Below are 22,161 nucleotides of genomic sequence, written 5' to 3'. Positions count from 1 at the left end.
CCAGGTCCTCTGGAAGAGCAGCCAGAGCTCTTAATTGCTTAGCCATCTCTCCAGCTGCAGCTTCTTTTAAGAGTATGGTCTGCCTGAAGAAAAGTTTTCTAAATCAACATAGTTCTCCCCGACTCTAGCTCGTCTCGTCTCGCCTTTCCTTTCTCTCCACTGTTTTCCCTTCTTTCCAGACATTTCCTTATTGTAATCTATGGGTAGCTGTGTGTATGACATAGGTGTGATGTAATTTTTATTTTCCTGCAGCAATTGTTCTCTTTGAGGCTTACTGCCTCAGTCTGCTAACTGAGTCCTTGTCCTGGAAGCTTCTAGACTTCGTACAGTCTTATCTAGGCCTAGAATGTTTTCAGCCTCTGAGTCTTGCTGAATAAGCTTGCCCTTTCTACTTCTGAACTCTGGCAGGCTGATTCAACTCAGCTGTTCTGGCTTAAGCTCTGCTCCAAGCTGATTGATTCAATATGGCTTTTCTCTCTCAGCCTCTGCTTGGCCTCAAACTAATTCTAGCCATCTGTTCTGATCTTCTGGCTCCTTCTCATTCTCTGGCTCGTTCTGTCTTAATGTGTCTAGCTTGTTCTCTCTTCAACCTGCCTCCTTCCCCTCTCCCTCTCTCTCTGCACTGCTCTCTTAAGCAGCTTCCACTTCCTCTCTCTTGTGGAAGTTGGGCAGATCCTAGCTCTGACTCATTCTGTCAAATCTTCCTCTAATCCATCACTTTGTCTGCCACTCAGTTAGAACTCACTTCCAAACTAGAGTGTTTCCTTCTACAAGCACACCTTACCTTTATGGTTTGGGATTAAACGTGTGTACTAAGGGCTTGTCTGTATTCCACCCAGAGGGATTAAAGGTGTGTGCTAAGGCCTGAGCCACACCACAACTAGAAACAGTTGGGTTTTGGGTTTGTTTGTTTCTTTCTTTCTAGTAAATAACACAATCTCAAAGTTCACAGTGTAATCAAATATCCTACAACACATGTGTGCATGCTTTATGTGTGTACATATGTGTGTGTGTACACAGGTCAGAGGTGTTTTCCAAGTGTTTTCCTCTATTGCTTTTTACATCATCATCCTCATCATGAGACGTGACTCCATATTAAACCTGGATCTTACAGATTGAACAAGACTAGCTGTCCAGGAAGCCTCAGGGATCCCCCTGCCTCAGCCTCTCCAGTGCTAGGATAATAGGCATGCACCACCAAGCCTAGCTTGGATGGATGGATGGACAGACAGATGGATGGATGGATATGCTGGGAATCCAAGCTCAGGTTTTCACATTTGCACAGGACTGTGCCATCCCCTAGTCCTAAACATTGTTTTCTTCATCCTCTGACTATGAAGGTATCTACAAACGTGTGCCTTGCCTACTCTACTGAAGTGATTTCTCAATAGACCATGATTACTCACGCCTATGTGGAGACCATCTTCTCTCAGGGCACCCCAGTCTGCTGCTCAGACTCTTCTCAAGCCAACCATTTCCTCAGGGGAGGATCCACTAGGAGTTCAGTCCTGCATTTCCTCCAGCTTTCCTTCTTTTACACTCTGGTCTTGGATCCCACCCCAGCTATCTGTGGTGGTGGTGGTGGTGGTGGTCTTAACCACAGCAGTTTATTCAGAGTGCATGGGGTACCTCCCATTGTGCCCACTTTACAGATGCAGAACTGAAAGGAGCAACTTGCTTAAATTAGCACAGGTTGTAAGTGGCAGAAGTACAATTCAGTCTCAGTTGTCCCCAACTGAACACCCATGCCCTGAACCACTCTGCTGCACTGCCACACTGGAACCCCAGGCTCTGGCCTCAAACCTCCCTCGAAACCTCATTTGTTTTTTCTCACTCCTTTCAACACATTAAAGGGAATGATTCACATTCTGCAAGCCAAACCCTCACCAGCCTTCCCAGCACAGTCGATTGATTCACTTTTCCAAACGTGCAGCAATGCCACTTGGGCAGGGCACAATGGTCAGCCTGTGAGGAAAACAGGCTCCAGCGTGGACTGTGCCTTCAGAGCGGCAGTGAGGAAGGCTGGCTGTGTGCACTTGCTACTGTGTCAGTAACAAGGGAAAGTAAGTCACACTGGCAGAGGTTCTTTATTCTTAAAAAAAAAAAAGAGGAAGAGGAAAGAGAAAGCATCTCTCCCTTCATGGACACAGCATTACAGAGGGTGGATTTGGAAAGATATTTAAATTTAGGTTGATTAGAAGAGAAATGGACTTCTGGCCTAAGGTAACAATCAGGGACAGGTGCAGAGAGAACAGGAGGCCCATTCAAAATGGCGAGAACTAGAAGTAGCTGCCTATTCCCTCTGATTTGCCTAAAACACTATTGCTTTATGCTTTTTTCCTTCCCCAACATAATTATGACTAAGGCCCCTTTCACACCTAAGTGTCCCATTTGGAAAATTACATGGTCACTCTGTCATAGGGTATAATCAGGAAGTAGGTGGAGACAAGGCTAGAAAGATAAAACTGAATAGAGGCTCAAGGAGGACCTTGTGCCAAAGAATGCCGACTCTTGTGTAAACACTGAGACATCATTAGAGGTTTAATGGCACACATTTGAGGGCCAGGAAGCATTCATGCTCACAGAGAAGTCTAAATATTAGCTGTGGGGGGGTTTGCAGGAAACCCTAGTGACATACAATGACAACCTGGGCCAAGAAGACAGCTGCTGGAAAGGAAAAAAAATAAGTGAGAAAGAAACTGTAGTTTAAGATGCTGGCAATATTCCCTGTAAAAATCCAAGCAGTCAATTTTTTTTAGCTTTGCAGACTATATGATCTCTGTCATAATATGTACAGTCGTCTAATTTTGTCTCTGTAGCTGCAAGTATCTGTACGCAACACATGAGTAAATGTGATATAATTTGATGGTGGCATCAAAATTAGAATCTCATATCATTTTCACATGATATATTGTTATCAGTAGGCTAATTTCAACAATTTAAAATAAAAAAAAACATCCATTTATATCTTGTGGAATATATATATATATATCCAGAAGGCTCTGGTGTGCAAATCCCTGCCTAGCTAGACCCCATACATGGATGTGCTCCCAACATTATAAAATAGCCAGCTTAGAAGTGAGACCTTGTCTCAAGGAAATGAAACAAAACAAAACAAAACAAAACAAACAAGCAAAACCACCAGTTTGTACCCTTGGCCAGAACAGCAAAGTGCCCTGGGGAATGGAATCCCACTCACAGTTGTTTTATTCCTCACATAAGTCAGCATTGAGCACACTGAAGTCAGAGTACCCAGTCTGTGCTTAATTCAGTATTTAGGAACAGGTTTGAGTGGGGGTTGGGGAGGGTGGGGGAGAACTATGGGGAAATGATTCACTTGTTAGCCTCCCACAAACGTGCGCTCTCGTTTGACATACCCTCTTTGTAAATCAGTTGCAGTACACTAAACATGAATGTAGATTTGCTCAGGAGCAGGACCTAACCAGTTGTCTTAGCAGTACAGGAAAAAAAAAAAAAAAAATCAGGTGATTCAAAGCCCTTTCGCCTGTTACAACGAAGACCTTTCATTATATCTTGAAATTTCATCTCTATATTCCATATATTCTATATGTTGAAATTCCATCTAGATTATGACACCAAAGATTTTTTTTTTCCCTATAAATGCCACCATGAAGCTGTGCTTCAAACTTCGATTCTTTTGACAAAGCAGAAACAGAAAGAGCTGACAGGTTGAGTGACAGGCACATAAAACCAACCGAGTGCCCATGGGTCCGCAGCATGGCCCACATTTGCATGTTATTTCCTCCATCTGTTTACAAATTAACAGCGATGGGACTTTGCTTCCTCCCTCCCTCCCTCCCTCAGCGTTTGGAAAGTTAAGTAAAGACTCTCGTATCGGGAAGAGACAGTATCACGACTCGGGAAGAGACAGAGAAGTCACAGGGTAAAGAGAAGCCCAAACTTCTACTTCCTCCCATTTTCAAAATAACCATAATATTTCAAGTAATATCAAATAAGGGACTTGGGGCCAGAATCTCTCCAATCCAGAACTTACTCTTCAGGATTAAACATTTAAAACCCACCTCAGAGTACTCTGAGATTTTCCTTGGTACAGACCCTCACTGTACAGTTCTCAGTAACCATTACTTCCCACTGCACGAGGCAGCTAGCCTTACGGAAGATGAGATGAGCTGGCTGTATTTGAGGACAAGGAGAAAGACTACTGATGCCTCTCATCAATTACAAAGGGAAGAGGCAAATGAAACCCAGCATTTAATTCCTTAGGGTTTCAAGTATCTTAACAAGACACACCTTCCCCAGACTCAGGCTGTTTAAACATAAACTGAGTCCTGGCAGCACTTGAGATCCCACTATTACTTCCCTAAAAGTGGATGTGGTAACTTTCCCACTTGTGTGTGAAGTGCTAAGAACACCTCTGCAGCAGACTCTGCCACTCACAGGCATCTCTCACTAAAACCATCATCCTTTACCCTTACATATCTCTCTCTCTCTCTCTCTCTCTCTCTCTCTCTCTCTCTCTCTCTCNCNCNCACACACACACACACACACACACACACACACACACAGGGTTACAAAGGCAGCAAATTACAGCAGGTAGAGCCCTCTTTACATGAAAGAGTTACACGTGTGTAGTGGTGAGATTTGACTTTGCCTGAGCCGAGGTACTTGCTACAGCCTGCTTACAATCAGCAGTGTCGGCAACGCCCACTCAAGAGTCTTCCTTTCCTCTCCCCAGTTACTGCCCTAGGGTGGTAGGCTTGTCAATACAAACTGTGCCCATCAAATCCCAAAAGCTCACAAAAGCCTGCGCTGGAGCACTGTTTAGCAGCTGACTCACGGTTGGATAATGAATACATTCAACTCTTTGAACACTAAGTTATAACAAAAGCATTACTCCCTTAGGAAATATAAAATGAATTGTGGTGAGGTACTCTAGCAAACAGAGAGGCAGAAGGACTGGGCTTTAGTTCACTCATGCAGACTGGTACAGACCACAGGCCTGTCAAAGTAATTCTACTGAGCTGATGGTATGGCTAGACATGAAATCGAGGAATAAAGTAACATGAAGGGAAAGGTTAAACAGGAGACTTAAGCAGAAGAGAGCAAACAGCAATCAAATGTGCGAGAAGGGGAAGGCGGAATGAATTATGCAGTCCTAGAAGTACACCAAGTACTATTAGAGTGTGCAGTCCAAACGCATTAGTAAAGAGGTCGATGTTACATTCACATTCTATAAAGTAGTTTATTGCCATGTCTTTCTAAATGGAAGGGTTTTGCTATTGATATCTTTGGATCCAGGCTCTTGCCATGTGGCCCAGGCTGGCCACGGTCTTGCAGCAATCCTCTAGCCTCAATCTCCTAAATCCTGGGATTACAGGAGCATGGCACCACGCCCAGATGTCAATCCCTTCGCTCTCTTTCTCCAAACATCGCCTCACGCTTGGCTTCAATTCCAAGAACAACCGAGAAGCCACCAGTGCAAGCATGTTGTCCTCTGTTCTCTAGGCATGCAGAGTTAGATGCATGGATTATGAAGTTAGATGTACCAACCACTTCATAAAGTGAAACAACCCTATTAATCTCACAAACCATAAAAGGTGAAGAGGAAGAGAACACAAAATAGCCAAACACTAACAGTTGCCTCTGAGTAATGAGATTAAAGATGACAATTTTGGGGGGCTATATTAGATTTCTATACTCTCCTTTAAAAAAATATTTTTTTACAACGATCTGGTTAGTTTGGTTCAGTTTAAATATGGGCACAAAAGAATATGTCCTTGAAGCCAGACACTTTTGCTATAGACTTCATACAGAGGTCAATACAGTGAGATTTTCCTTGTAGACATGATAGTGAAAAATTGTCTAATTATCTTTAATTTTACGTAGCCTTTAATAAAGGTATGGACCTTGGAAATGTAACTTCTGCCTTTTTAAACGATGTGGAAACTGGGCTGGAGAGATGGCTCAGTGGTTAGGAGCGCTGGCTACTCTTACAGAGGAACTGGGCTCCCTTCCTAGCACCTGCAGGGGGGCTCATAGACATCTGCTCCAGTTCCGGGGGGGGGGGGCATGGACACTAGGCGTACACAGAGTACACATACATACATTCAGGCAAAAAATTCATACACATAAAACAGTCTTGAAAAAAATGTGAAAATTGGGCTGGAGAGATGGCTCAGAGGTTAGAAACACTGACGGTCCTGAGTTCAATCCCCAGCAACCACACTGTGGCTCACAACCATCTGTAAAGTGATCAGATGCCCTCTTCTGGTGTGCCTGAATACAGCTACAATGTACTTATATACATAAAATAAACAACTCTTTTTAAATAATGTGAAAATTAAGTTTTACAGACGAACTAACACGACTTCTTTTATTATAGAAACTTTTGTACCTGCTGCTGAAATGTAACCATTTACTTTTTATTTCCTCCCGAAGGCGTCGGAATTCTGTTAGTTAATATTCTAGAACCATTTCCCCCATTCACAGGCTTTAAACCCTTCCTAATTTGGGGGGGGGGGGGGGAGAGGGTTCCATCCTGCAAAGTCTAATAAACTTCATTACAATTTTGCATTTCTTTTGACTTACTGTAGTGAAATACTTGCTCCTACCCCTTAGCACAAAAAGAAATGACACTTTTTGGCCATGATAGTGGTGGTCGCGCGTGCGCGTGCACGCGTCTGTGCTGGGGAGGGGGTAGTGTTCCCCTGAACCCGGAATATGGTTCCTGAGATTCCTGAATATGCAACAACCTCTTTGCCTTCCATGATATTTTCCCCCTTAACTTACACTTTTAGGATCAAGGTCTGCCTTCGCCCTACACCTGCTTCCTTCCAGGGAATCCACTGGCTAAGACAAGTAGCCACACCTGAGCCATCCAGGCGGTAGAGTTCAACTTTGCTAAGCCACCATCACTACAGCTCTGGGTTCACACACCATCACTCCAGCCGACAGAACTCACTGTCCCTGAGAGATGCTCTCTGAGCAAGGGGCAGCTGAGACCTAGGGTACCCGCGAGGATCTAGCTTAAAACGGGCATCAGGTTATCAGGTTCCCACCAGATACTAAAGCCGGGCAGGATAGCAACCGGCCTTCTCACAATAGAACAGCAAGCCACTCATGAAAGAAAAGAAATCCTCACAACTGTAACAATTACAACGAAGCCACTCACCTGCAAGGAAACCACCAGTAGCAGCCAGTCCTCAGTAACACCGTGCTGCAAACGCCAGTGAGGATTCATTGCTACAGCCGGCATCAACGCTCTTTTGTAGCCTAGAAGCCAAAATGGTCAGAACCGATGGCGCTGGGTATTGGAAGACAGAGTTGTCACTCATTCACGGCCCCGCCCTCTGGCCAGCGACCAGCCGGAGGTTCTTTCCGGTTTCTCAACTCCCTGGGGTAAGAAGGGAAGCTATGATTGGTTTAATGAGGAAACAGACGCACGGAAAGACCAATAAGATGGTAGTTTCGGACATAGGCAGGCGGGCTTTAGCCGTAGAGACCCAAACCCCTGAGCGTCGCCAGGGCAATATTTGGGGGCTGCTAGTTTTGCAGTCCAGAGAACTGTTTGAAGTTCTCGAAATTGAAACACACCTGCTGTGAAAAGCGGGCCGGCAGACGAAGGGATATTTCTTCTAGTTAACGAAAATTTTCAGGTCCTACCTAGGCTGAACCCCGTAGATCCTCACGGAAGCTTGTTTGGCACGCCTGTGCGTCGAAAACAGAGATTAAAATGAAAACCTTTAAAGTGTCCTATTTACAGATAGTCGCTCATTCTTACTTTCTCCTAACATTATGAAGAGAAGAGAAACGAATAATAGGATATCCTAAAAGTACAAGATCTGGCGAATGAGGTTAGAAAAGGAGAAAATGGTCCACTTGGGAAACCAGTTTCTGAAATTAAACCTATGAAAATGCCAGCTTGTCACTCGGGTCTGGTACCAGAGCTGGAAGCTACTAAGCAGGCTTGAACTACCACACAAGGTCTGAAACGTGTGTCAAAACGTGAATGAGAAAGATAAGAAATGTTATGTGTGCCTGAGCAGACGGGAAAATCCCCCTTCTTGATTTCTGAAAGCTGTTCCACTTAGTGTCTTCTGAACTCACCTAGTTAATCCTATAAACAAGTCCAGTAAGTTTGTAACCAGCTAATGGGTGCTCAGATCAGTTATTTACGATGAAAATCTTGACGCACCATGAACTGGTGTCACGATGGCCTGCTTGTAGCAAGCTGTATGTCCCATTTATCCATTTTAGCTCATGATAGTTGCAGCTGCCCCTTTCTCAGAGAGCATCTCTCAGGGACAGTGAGTTCTGTCGGCTGTAGTGATGGTGGCTTAGCAGAGTTGAACTCTACCTCCTGGATGGCTCAGGTGTGGCTACTTGTCTTAGCCAGTGGAGTCCCTGAAAGGAAGCAGGTGTAGGGTGAAGGCAGACCTTGATCCTAAAAGTGTAAGTTACTAAGGGGAAGGGAGGGAATGTCATGGAAGCAAAGAGGTTGCATAGTTGGGAATCTCCAGAACCATATTACAGGTTCAGGGAAACACCCCCACCACACACCACACATCACACACCACCACCACACACCACACACCACACACCACACACCACACACCACACACCACCACCACACACCACCACCACACCACACACCACCACCACCACACACCACACACCACATCACACACCACCACCACCACCACCGTGGCCAAAAAGTGTGATGTCGACAGACATTCATTTTTAGGAGAACACATACCAAGCCTGGCAACTCCCAGTAGGTGATTGGCCACCTCTAGTGATCGTAGTAAGTTGCACAAGGTTTCACTAGAGTTCAGGTCAGAACAGCTGGAGAAGGAATCTGCCTAATCTTACACACCTGCCAACCTGTTCTTCCTTTTCTTCATGAGGGCAGATGGACCAGAAAACATTTCTGCTGCCCTGTAGTATCAAAGCTTTCTCCTCAGGAAGGGTAACGGCAGCCATTCAAAACCAGTCCTAACAGTCATACAGCATTTGACATTTGGGGGTACTCTGAACCTGAGGGTGCCTGCTCACTTGATTTACTTTGTTTGACCTTGTTAGGAATACTCAATAAAACTAGCTTGGCATATACAACTTTAACAATACTTGTCTTTTAGAATTATTCACCAGGATCATTAGTGTGTATATTGTTATTTAAAAAAAAAACATCAGCCGGGCGTGGTGGCGCACGCCTTTAATCCCAGCACTCGGGAGGCAGAGGCAGGCAGATTTCTGAGTTCGAGGCCAGCCTGGTCTACAAAGTGAGTTCCAGGACAGCCAGGACTATACAGAGAAACCCTGTCTCGGAAAAACAAACAAACAAACAAACAAACAAAACCATCTTTACCTGCGATGCTCTTAGGTAGGACTTGAAAGCGAGTGTTGGGAGCAAGCCTGGTCTTTACGACACAGGTATTCACCGAAGTTAGCAAAGGCAGGAGTCACTGTTGCATGGCAAGATTGTTCTTATGTTTATCTAGATAGCAATATCATATCCTGGACCCCATGTTCCGATCTGTCTGTGAGCTGTTTGCCTTGAGAAGGTTGAAAGAGTGAACTTGTGCTCACAAAGATTATCATAAACCCATTTGAGGCAAAGATGACCTTCAAAAACATTAGGCTGCTGCCTTACTTCACTGGGCCTTAGAAAGAACCCTACCTGGTTCCTTGCACAAACAATAGGGGGTTGAGACAAAAACCCAAGGCTGCTAATTTATAGTTCTGGGGAAAGCGTCTCTTCTTCCAACTGCCTCCACCTCCCACAAGCAATGTATTCCAGCTATGAGGAATTTAATTCTAAGGCTGAAGAGATGACCCAGCAGTTATGATACTATGGTACCCCTAGCAGAGGATCTGAGTTCAGTTCCTAGCACCCACATTTGATGTCTCACAATGTCTATAGCTCCAGCTCCAGGAGGTCAAGCGCCCTCTCCTGGACTCCATGCCACCTGCACTTGTATGTACACATCTGTACACATAACTAAAAAAACAATAAGAAACCCAGACACGGTGATCCATGCCTTTAATCCCAGCACTCAGGAGGCAGAGGCAGGCAGATTTCTGTGAGTTCAAGGCCAGCCTGGTCTTCATAAGGATTTCCAGGAATGCTAGGACTATATAGTGACACCTGTCTCAAAAAGAAAAGAAAAAGGGAAAGATAACAAGAATGAATATTTAAAATTTTTTAAATGAGGAATTCCATTCTGGTATAATATAGGTATTATGAAAACAAGTTTCTTTGGGTTCATTACTTCAAATTTTGATGTAGTCCCATTTTCAGTCAAATAAATGAAACAATAAATTATTTTAACCTTATTGTCTTTGTCTTTATTGTCTGCATATATTGAAAAGTCAGTATCTGCCCATGTTGTTCCTTGAGAATTGTTCCATTAATAACCTGAATAAAATACATCTAATGGTAGCATACTTAACTGGTGAAAATAATTTCACATCGATGTGTACAGAGGCCATGGCCTTTTCCAAACAGGGCTGAGTTGGTCCACAAAGCATAAAAACATTACCACTGACTTAGATGGTTCTACCTTTACCTAGTTTAGCAGAACCATTGTCTTTCTCCAGTAAATTACAGAGTTAGTCCATATCCCATGTACAGGACTGTCTGTTTATCTTAGTATCAGGGCACAGCATCATGAGCTGGCTGTTTGCTGCTGGTAGTCTCCCCCAGTTCCTTTCATTTTCAAAGTCAAGTTAACCTAGTGCAATAAGCCCACGTCTGTCCTTCACCACTGACCTGAGTGAGGATTCCTCTTTCCTGAAACTAAAGAGTGTGTACATTCCTATATACAGTCGGTACCCAAGCCTAGTCTGCCATCACATGCTGCCTCCAGTTTCTCAGCAGCCTCCTGGGAAGTCCCCCTGAACTTCCTTTAACTCTTCCAGGGAACCAGGCTGGTACTAGTAGGAAACCTTTGTGAATATGGCACAAGTTATCCTCCTTGCCTTCCACCAGCTTAGAGGAGTGACTTCCCATTGTTCCACATATAGACCTTCCTTTCTCCTGTGGTTACCCATTGCCCATGTATTTGCATCTAAGTGGTATATGTGTGCTCATAATGTTACCTGCAAAGAAAACTGAAAAAAGGAAATAATTCTGTTTATTTCTATTTGTTTTTTTTTATTTGAGTCAATATTTGCTATATAACCCAAACTGATCTTGAACTCAAAATCCTTCTGTCTTAGCCTCCAAAGTTACAGGATTACTGGCAAGCATTACACCCAGCTTTTGTATTTATTTTTTAATATTTACCTTTTCCCATTTACTTAATTGTATATGTATAATGAGCAGGTAATAATTTGATATATATGTATATATGTGTATATGTATGTATGTATATATATATATACACACACACACACACATATATATATATATATATATATATAGTGTATCATGATAGAACGGTAATTAACGTTTCTGCCCTTCTAAACGTCATTTCTTTGTACTAGGGTCTTTTGGACTCCTTCAGTCTGCTCCATTATTAAATGTATAACATGTACAGTCACCTTACCATGCTGTAAAACACGAGAACTAATCCTGTCTTAACTATTTTGGTAGCAGTTTCTTAATCCTTCCACCCCCTACGTCTCCTCACAAGCCTTTGGTGACCAGTTTCTCTCGTACTTCTAGGACAGTCACTTCTTTAGCTCACATGTATGAATGGAAACATGTGTGTGTGTGTGTGTGTTTCTCATCGAGGTGGTGGTTTGCTTTGTATACATCCTGACCTCCAGTTCTGCCCCTTCAGCTCCCTCCTTTTGCAGCTGAGAAAAAGAGAAGCATGTGTGAGCGAAGGGACCATTTGCGTAGAAAAGCTTAGAGCCTAGAATAAGAGAGTCCTGTCTCCGGATGAGTGGCAAATGCAGGTATGTTACCCGGAACGGGTAGTGATCACTAGAGAAGAGCAGTGACGGCAGATTCAAAGGTGTACAGCCGTGTAGTGTGTGTACTCTGCCTGGTGTGCACTCCACTAGAACCAGTCTGCCTGGTTTCCCGTTAGGACTGTTATTCTATTGTCTGAGACAGCCTGTCTAACATCTCTCATTTCATTATATAATGAGGCATATTAATTGTAACCACCTCACAAAATTATGTTATTTAAAGAATATCTTCTCTGCATGGCAAAAACTCAATAAATTCTAGCTTTAAAAATTCTCAATGTGGGGACTGGAGAGATGGCTCGGTGGTTAAGGCTCTCGAAGAAGACTCTGGTAGAGTTCCCTGCACCACGAGGCAGCTCACAACCAGCTGTAGTTCCAGTTCCAGGGGGAATCTGACACCCTTTGAACCTCTGAAGGCACCAGCTACCCAGTACACAAACATGCAGGCAAACATTCATAAAATAGAAATCAATGTTTTTTTAAAAGTGTCCCAGTGTAAATGACCCAGTACAATTTCTTACATATATTGCCAAATCAACAAGGTTGATTTTCTCACCTTCTTCTAAGAAAAATAAGTGCAGTGTGTCACTTGGAGGCCTTCCAGGACAGTAAATGCCTGGTCCTGGAAGATAAGGTTTTGGGGCTATGTTCGGAGAGGAAGGCACGTGATTATGGAGTCAAAATAAGGGCCGTGCCAGTAGATGTCAGTCAGGTAAGAAAATGTAAGCCTTGGAGGCTTGAAATTTTCCCAGTGAGATAAACATTTTAAAGACACATGTAGAATATCATTTAAAAAAAATCACAAGGGGCAACAAATGTCTATGATAAAGTCATCTTGAACTTAAACGAGTTCTTTTAGGGGCTGGAGAGATGGCTGAGCATTTAAGAACACATGTTCTCAAAAGGGACCCGGGATCAATTCCCGGCCCCCACATAGGAACTCACGGCTTTTCATGGTTTCAGTTTTTGAAATGTAAAGCTACTGTGGTCAGTCCCTCTGGTGCTTAAGATACACCCATCAGTATTTTCTCCTGAAATGATGGGCAAAGCCAAACAGAGGCTTTTCATAATTCTAACTCCAGGGGATCTGATGTGCTTTTTTGGCCTCCATGGGCACCAGACACAGACATGCATGCAGGCAGAACACTTAGATGCATGAAATAAGTTTTAAAATTTTTTAATTAAAAAAATAACTTTAACATAAAATATTGTTTCTTTGGGTGTAAGCATTTGGGAGGTTATTTGCAGTACCAGGTCGCACTATTCTAAAACAGTTTCTCTACTGGATCAGAGAGCTATTTCTGTTTTACGCCCCCACCCCCACCCCCACCCCCACCCCCACCCCCACCCCCACCCCCACCCCCACCCCCACCCCCACCCCCACCCCCACCCCCAGGTGCTGTCACTGTATTCTGAGGAGAACCTGTTTTACCTACAGATCAGTGATTCCAGCATGAGGCAGTCAAAACACAAGCTTCCAGCTGCACCCTCACCAGGTCCTTACAAAATCAATCTGGGAAGTAGGTTTTGTTAGTAAGTTGCTAAGGGAGAGAAAGTAAGAGTACATAACACCAGGCTTGTCACCTCAAGCAAAACTGACATCCCAGGTTTGATCTCTTTATTCTGGGTGAGCATGCCTACCATTCTCCCACTCTGTAAAGTGTCAGATACAAGATACACGTGTTGGCAACCACAGCATGTAAATGCAAGGAGAAAGTTACTTTGAGACCCGTGCTGCTTCTGAAGTGGGAACAAAGGAAAGCTCTCCAAAGCCAGAAGGCCCTAGGAAAGGTGGTAGTGTTCTAAACCTCAGGCTGTTGGGATCCACGTTCACTCTGACAGCTGAAGCAAGGAACCACGGTGCCACTGGCCTAACTTGTTTGCTTAAAAAGAGTGTTGGAACACTGAGCAAGTATACAAAGGCCAGTGTAGCAATATCTGGAGGATTTTTTTCCTATGGAGAAATCTGTTCAGGGCTTGTAGGAAAGGCCCTGTGCTTTCTACCCCAAACTCATTGTATTAAGCACAGCAAGAATAGAGCATTCTAACAAACTACTGCAGCAAATGCTTCCCATGTGCATGCGTTCTAAATTCACCTTTCTCCTTCAGAAATGTAGAGGACCCTACTGAATTCAGTCAGCACAGCAAATCACTAGTCAACTGCACCAAGTGTCTCTGAAGTTTTGAAGAAATTAAGTCACTACCTACTCGTCTCTACGTAAATCACTCTCAGCTAATGCACAAGGAAGTGCCCCCGACATTCTACGAATCCTCCTTATAACTTACAATCAGTTAACCAAAGGGAAATCTTTCATTTAATTTGTTATCTGTCATCTTTCTGTTTTTAAAGGTTTAACAGACCTGGCGGGACTAGAAATGCTCTTGTCGTGCTCTTGAGAACCATGTTTTCTGTTTAAGATGTGCACATTAAATGAGTAGAGACACTCGTTCCTTTGGTTGCTTATAAAATAAGATACGGAGTTTCTGAGTCCTCTTAAAAACAAATAGGACATCATGTTTACTGCTGCTTGCATTTCCTTTGGGGGGGGACTGAGGGGGGTGTTGGTTTTTTCGAGACAGGGTTTCTCTGTATAGCCCCGGCGGCTGTCCTGGAACTCACTTTGTAGACCAGGCTGGCCTCAAACTACTTGTGTGCCATAAAGAGCCTTTGAGGCAATATATGTTATCATTCCATTTATATAAAACTAGCAAAAGGCAGAGATGCAGAGATAAAACACACACGCAGGCATTAAGGAACAGTATAGGTAACAGAAGTCTTCCTAAGTTGGCTTATTGTGATGGCTTCATGTTGTGTTAAACTTTACCACTGTGTACTGAAAACGGCTAATTTACATCTTCAAAAACTTTTAGTGACCTCTGGCTTTGGAGGAACAGGCAGATGTGGACAAATATTTGCCTTTGCCTGATTGAGAACAAGTTAGGTTAACCTCTCTAATCTTCAGGATTCTTTTGTGAAGCAGGAATAATATCTAGCGTTGGTGTGTTGGTAAGTTAAAATAGAAAAATCTACAGAATTTGCTACATAATAGGTATCAAATGTTTGCTAATTCCCTCTCTCTCCTGGGGATGCCCGAAGAGTAATTGTATCCACTGCCCACCAGAGTTCTATTTGCTGTGTCATAAAATGCAGCAAATGCAGCTGTCACTTCTGGTGTCCTTGCCTTAGAATGCAACTGTTATCCCGCTATCTTCCCTTCCCTGCCAAGCACCCTTTTTCTTACCTAGATACATAATCATATCTCTGTACTTTGCACATACCGTTTTTTTTTTCCTCTATTGGGAAGATGTCACACACTTGGGCATGTGTGCATGTGTGTGTGCGCGCGTGTGTGTGTGTGTGTGTGTGTGATAGTGGGGATTGCACTTGCTGTGTAGGCATGCATGCATAAGGCAGAGGTTGACATCTAGATGTCTTCCTCGATTACTTCTCCATCTTTTAATTTATCTTTTCAGCCAGGGTCTCTCACAGAACCCGGAGCTCACTATTTCTGCTACCCTGGTGAATTGGCCTGCTCTCAGGTGCCGCCTGGTTCCAGGCCTGAGTACTAGGGTTACAGATGTCTGTCACCACACCCAGCTCTGTGTGGTTGCTGGGAACTGAATTCAGATCCCCAAGCTTATGCTGTGGCGGCTGCTTTACCTATGGGGCTGTCTCCCCAACCACTGAAATGTGTATCTTCACCCACTTGCTGGAGTAATCCGTAATTATCATTTTGATTATCTTAAAGTTATGTAATATTTCTAAGACTAGAGAATATTATGCAAAACTCAAATTTATCACATCCTAATATTCTGTTATGCTTCATAACTTTTCAATTAGAAAGTCTGTGAGTTAGGTTACCTTTTTTTGACAGTAAGGTATGGTGGAGACTAGATTCGGTCTTCCTTGCATTCATAACAAACACAGTAACTGGCCATTTTCATTGGCAAGACATGTTGTAGGCATTGGGTAGAAGTGATGTCATTGTCTCATGACCTGAGATTGAAGAGCTTGATTTTAGGGACACCTTTTCTACCATTAATAGAAATAACATTCCTACCCCCCAGTGCAGTGGGTATTCATTCATGGTTTCAATTTTTGAAATGTAAAGCTACCCTGGTCAGTCCTTCTGGTGCTTAAGATACACCCATCAGTATTTTCTCCTAAAATGATGGGCAAAGCCAAACAGAGGATCTAGGTACACAGTAAGTCCCTTTTATATCATCAGTGTGCATTGGTTGGGGATTTTGTCATTAAAATAAAATATAAGGCCTTGGAAGGTGGCTAGCTCAGTAAAGTGCTTCCTGTACATGCTGAGAACCAGAATTTGGATTTCCAACACCCATGCAAAGGCCAAGGGTGGTGATGTGTGTCTGTAAGCTCGGGGCTAGGGAACTATGTGAGACAGATCTCTGGAATCCAACAGTAGAGAGCCTTGCTGAGCCAATGAGCTCCAGGTATGGTGAGAGACCTGGTGATGGTGGTGGTGATGATGGTGGTGGTGATGGTGGTGATGGTGATGGTGGTGATGAGGATGATGAGAGAGAGAAACCAAGTGAAACACCAGATTTCTGGCCTCCATCAGCATGCTCACAAATGAACAAACACATACATACACCACACCTGCAACACAAACATGTACAGGACAATCAGAAGTCTTTGTCATCCTCCCCTTTATCATTTTATTCTTTCTCTTTTGTCTGCCTACTTTTCCCTTTCCTTTGATTACGAGGTCTCAGTGTAGGCCAGGCTGCCTGGACCTCATGGCAATCTTCCTGCCTCAGACTCCTATGTGCTGGGATTATACTCTCTTTGTTTCATCCCTGCCTGTCTTCTAGTCTCCTCAGAGCCATGTACTCTCCACCCAGCTACAGCAGTCACTGTACAATGTAACGATTTAAATGATACGCGTCCTTTCTTATGCATTGTTTGCTTCCTTGTAGGATGCCTTTTCCAGAATTTTATTATTTAGCGGCAGCCATATTTTTGCCAGACAACAGACATGTCTGCAGTTCTGTGTTAAATCTCAGGGGTCTCAGGCTTCATTGAACCCCTCAAGGATCCTTCAGATACTGGTTAAAGGCTTTTAGAATGATGGCTACTCTCTTTCCTGGCAAGACTTCTTTTTGTTGTATTTCTTGACCTGCAATTCTCCCCCACCTCCTTTTCTTTGCATCAATCTTTGTATCTCCTCGCCAGCATTTATTTTAGAATTAAAAGTCGCCGCCATCTGGGCTTCCTTTCTGTATCTCCTTCTGTGCCCTTTCTCTTGGAGCCTCAAACATTCACCAGTTCCTGCTGTTCATCTTTTTCTTCTTTCTCTTCCTTTTTTTCTTCTTAAATGAGAGCCAAATTGACAGTGATTTACTGAAACTGACTCAAGAAGGAGATATAAATAGTTCTATCGTCAATAAAGGAATCAAGTCCATAGCATAAAATCGTCCCTAAAAACATAATAATATAAAGAGAGAAAACTCCTCCGGCTCAAATGATTTTATAAGTAAGGGTCAGTGCTTGCTGGTTCCTTTTGTATAGAAAGAAGTCTATTAGTGTAACTTAATTAAACACATTCTGTCTCTATGCCTAGGAAAGTAAGAGCAAGCCGAAGTGTATCCGGTCTAGCCTCTCCTTTGGAAATGAGTGTTCATGAAGGGTGTTATCAGTACTGCTCCTCCCCTGCAGGTGTGCACCTCCTCTGCTGTGTGCACTAAGATCCGGGTGGTATTTGGAAGCTGGTCAGGAGGCAGAGGCAGACAGATCTCTGTGAGTTCAAGGCCAGCCTGGTTTACAGAGCTAGTTCCAGGATAGCCAAGGCTATATAGAGAAATCTTGTCTCAAAAAACAAACGCAAACAAACAAACAAACAATCCCACAAAGGAAAGAAAAGAAGAAAAAGGAGAAGGAGAAAGAAGGATAAGAAAAATAATATGGAGAAGACAGAGAAGAGGAGGAAGGGAAGGAGGAGGAGGAGGAGGAGGAAGAAGAGGAGGAGGAGGAGGAGAAGCAGAAGCAGCTGCTGCTTATCGGTGCTCATCCTTGAGCTACGTAATCCGACAGTCCTATCAGGAGTAAAGCTGGTGTTCTGATCACTACCCTCATGACTTTGAAGTCATTTTATAGCTTTGGAGTAGGAAAAAAAAAACAAAACAACAACAATGGGGGGGTTTGAACTTAATTTATTTGCTCAGAAAATAGCCATAATATGAGAGAACTTACATGTGTTCCTCATCTAACTTCTCCTAACTTAACATCTTACAGAACCATACCAGAGCCAGGAACTCAGCACCCACTGAGACCTTACCTAAGTTTTCCTGCTGACTTCCCACTGAGGCTCCTTTGTGTTCCATGACCTTATCAGGCATCTCATTGGCATTTCGTTGGTTTGTTGTTCTTGGTCCCCTACAGTCTGTACTGGTTCCTCTTGTCACCCCACACACACACACACACACACACACACACACAATCTTGATATACATGAACTGTGTACACTATTTGTCAGACAGCTGTCTCTCAGGTTTAAGTCTGATGTTTTTGTCAGTGGAGCTAGGCATGTTCGCTGCGAGTGCTATGGAGTGGTATTTTGTCCATGCTCTGTCGCTCTGTCACAGCACAGCTTGTGATGCTGATGTCATTGTACTCCTCTCTAGTCAGTAGGATGCAGTGGTTTTGCCCAGTTTCTTTCCTTTGAAAGCAGTGTTTTTCTCTTCATAATTGGCAAACATAGTCACAATTACATTAACACAATGTGAGCTTTGTTTCTCCTCCTCCCTTGTCATCCAGCATCACAGCAAACACTTCACTGGCTTCATCCCGGGCCACGCCCATTACTTTTTTTAATCAATTTTTTTTTATCAGATAACCCATAGAAAATTACTCTATTTTATTGATTATAATTCAATATTTCATTGCTGGTTTTTCTAGGTTTGGGTATTTATTATATTTTATGGTTTATGACCGAATGTTTTGACATTCTCATTTTTCATTTGCCATGCTCCTCCAAATTGGCATGTGCTTTTGTTTGTTTTTTCCTTCTTGGATCTTTTTTTTTTTTTGGCATCACAATATGTGTTCTTTTTTCTGGCCCTATAATCAAATGTTTCTTCAAAGAATGCTTATTCCTTTGCTAATCAGACTGCTTAGAAACCAAGATATGAAAGGAGATCTGGACTCGAATTTGTGTTAGTAAAGCTGTAGGTATATACATTCTGTGAGTTAGCCATTTCACGCCATGTGATGTGAACATCTTGGAGAAACTCTTTGCTTATGTGCAGGTGGAGTCATATACAGCTTTAGCAGCACAAAAACTGAAGACAATGCAGATACTCATCAGTAAGAAACGTGAAGAAAGCATGGCAGGTCCTGAGACGGAGTGCTCTGATTCAGGGGACGGGCTACCTATCTGCGCATCCACGTGGATAATTGCCAGATAAATAATTTTTAATTAAAAAAAAGAATGCAGAGGTTCCACTAACATGAACTCCAGCTCTAAAGCACTATCTATTCATACAGATGTGTCGGTGACAAGAAAGAAAGACCGGTGACTATTAAGTCCAAGGAGAGTGGTTACAGGTTGGCCATAAAATACAGTCTCTGGGCTTTAGAGGTATTGACAGTATCGTGTTTCTTAGCTGAATGCTGAGTTAATGCCAGATCATTTTACTTGCAAATATGGGCAAAATATTGCATCATTGGGAAGGAGCAGATGAAAGAGGGGAGCTAAGGGGGAAGGGAAGGAAAGGAAACAAAGGACAGAGGAAAGAAAGAACCCAAGACAAAAGGTCTTTCCTGTACATGATGTCTTGAGATCTGGGTGGTGATTTAGATCCTGATACAAGTACCTGCAATACAAGTACCTGCGTAGTTCTCACTGAGTTACTTACTGATTGTCTCGGCATCTTGGCATCACAGCAACGAGACAGAAGTGATGTACTCCGTACTGTCCACTCATGCTGCTACCCTGAGAATAAGGGAGATATTTATAACTATGTGCTAGAACCTTAGTCACAGTTGGGGGGAGTGAGATGGCTCAGCAGTTAGCATGCTGGCTGCTCTTCTAGAGGACCTGACTCCAGTTCCCAGTCCCCATGTTAGGCAGCTCACAACTGCCTGTGACTTCAGTTCTAGAGGTTCAGACACTCTCTTCTGGGGTCTGCAAACACACACACACACACACACACACACACACACACACACACACACACATCTTTAAAAGGGGAATAATTAGTTTTGCTTTTGACTAGCTGGCCTCAAAGTTAGGCAACTGAAGATGACCTTGAACTTCTGATCCTTCTAACTTTTACCTCCTGAGGGTCAGGGTTACAGGAAGCACCATGCCTGGCTTTATGTGGTACTGGGGATCATTCACACTAGGCAAGCTCTGTGCTATATCCCTAGCTCATGTTTTAAAATGTATAAAGAAAATAAAATTAATACCCCAAGTTCTTAATTTGCTTCCTAATGCTGGACTCCATGTATTTCAGTCTCTGTGTATGCTTTCAAGTTTATGACTAGCTCACTTTTTCCTCTGTGAACAAGCAAAGCAGACGCTACTCTGCTGAGCCCGCTCAGGGAGGTGCATTTCAACACACTGTGGGAGAAGAATGACTTAGCTAGGGTATTCTAAAGTCTCAGGTTGGAGAATCCAAGGGCTTTCCTTGCCTTGGAAGGACAAGGCTGGTCTGCTCTCAAGTGGTCATGGGGGAAAGTATTCCTTTTGTGTCACATCTTCAATACTTATATCGCTGCCTTCGATGCCCTGATTGTGATATATAAATCAGCTTTCTAGATCTCGAGCTTAAACTGTGTTTCTTGTTTACTTTTGGATAATATGTTTTCTTGGGAACCGAGGTTAGGTTGAGCCATAATATAGACACACACAAAATGATTATGATATATGCTACTTTCAACAAACAAGGTTATTGTCTTAGTTAGGGTTTTACTGCTGTGAACAGACACCATGACCAAGGCAACTCTTATAAAGACAACATTGAGTTGGGGCTGACTTACAGGTTCAGAGGTTCAGTCCATTATCATCAAAGAGCATGGCAGCATCCAGGCAGGCATGGTGCAGGAAGAGCTGAGAATTCTACATCTTTATCTGAAGGCTGCTAGCAGATACTGGCTTCCAGGCAGCTAGGGTGAGGTAAGACCCTAGGGTGACTTAAGACCATGCCTACAGTGACACACCTACTCCAACAAGGCCACACCTCCTAATAGTGTCATCCCTGGGCCAAGCATATACAAACCATCACAACTATGTTGTCATCAGTTTTGTGGAAGGAAAAGAAGAAAATTCATAGAGCATCTTCCTTTGTTTGGCATGCAGTGTCACATACTTGAACAATTTTTATTGGCTTAACTCAGTGATCTATATGGAGTAAACACAATGTGACCTGGAGACAGGAGACTTTGGAATACCCAACATTCTATTATTTTCACTGTGTGACATCAGAATAGTAAATTTAAAACTGCAGTCCAAGGTTTGGAGGTGCGTTGTTTTAATTTTTTTTTCTAAAAGTTGTCAAATTGCATGACCCTTAACAATATTTTGCAACAAGAGGGACGTCATATCTACTACTAGCAACTCCCTGGGTCTAGTGAGATCATGGATCATAGAGAAGAAGTTACTACTGTCACTTTACTAGAACAGAATAATTCCTAACCACATTGTAAAACTTATCCTTATGCCCACAGGTAAGTGTGGTTCTCACCCCACATCAAGGAAACTTGTAGCAATCAGAGATCATTACAGTAAACCACAACCAATCAAAATGCAGAGATCACCTGGCCACAGGGATCACAGCTCCAGCAGATACATCTATAGCATAACTTCTGCACCTAGGACTCAAGGAACTTCAGAGGAGAGTGGGCTAAGTTAGCGTAAGAGCCAGAGAACCAGGAAGTCTGCTGTGAGATTGTCTCCTAGAAATGACAGTGATGGAAAGATCTCCCACTGTTCATGAATTGGTAAAATTAATATTGTGAAGATTTCCGTCTTACCAAAAGCAAGTTTACAGAGACAATGTAACCCCAACCAAAACACTCACAACAGTCTTCACCAAAAAAATAGAAAACAAAAAACAACAAAACTAGTCATATGGAACCAGTAAAGACTCGGGGTAGCCAAAGCAATCCTGAGCAAAAAAAAAAAAAAAAAAAAAAAAAACTATTGGAGAAACTTTCATTCCAGATTTCCAGGTATATTATAGAGCTTTAATTATAGAACAGTATATTATTGGTGCAAAGCCAGAAATGTAGAT

The 22,161-nt window shown here is 43.0% G+C and overlaps 1 protein-coding gene across 1 annotated transcript in view; it reads right to left on the bottom strand.

Annotated features, from left to right (window-relative positions):
* Bpgm (bisphosphoglycerate mutase) overlaps positions 1-7,296 on the bottom strand; it is a 29,370-nt gene extending 22,074 nt beyond the window's left edge. The window contains exon 1 of the mRNA XM_021164846.2: positions 7,154-7,296. The gene's annotated coding sequence lies outside the window, so the exon portion shown is untranslated. The remainder of the gene's footprint in view (positions 1-7,153) is intronic.
* Between the last annotated feature and the right edge of the window lie 14,865 nt (positions 7,297-22,161).

Source organism: Mus caroli, chromosome 6 (genome assembly GCF_900094665.2).
Source record: "Mus caroli chromosome 6, CAROLI_EIJ_v1.1, whole genome shotgun sequence".
In the NCBI taxonomy this organism is placed as follows: Eukaryota; Metazoa; Chordata; class Mammalia; order Rodentia; family Muridae; genus Mus; species Mus caroli.
The sequence above is the reverse complement of the archived record's forward strand: the minus strand, read 5'-3'. Positions and strand labels throughout refer to the sequence as shown.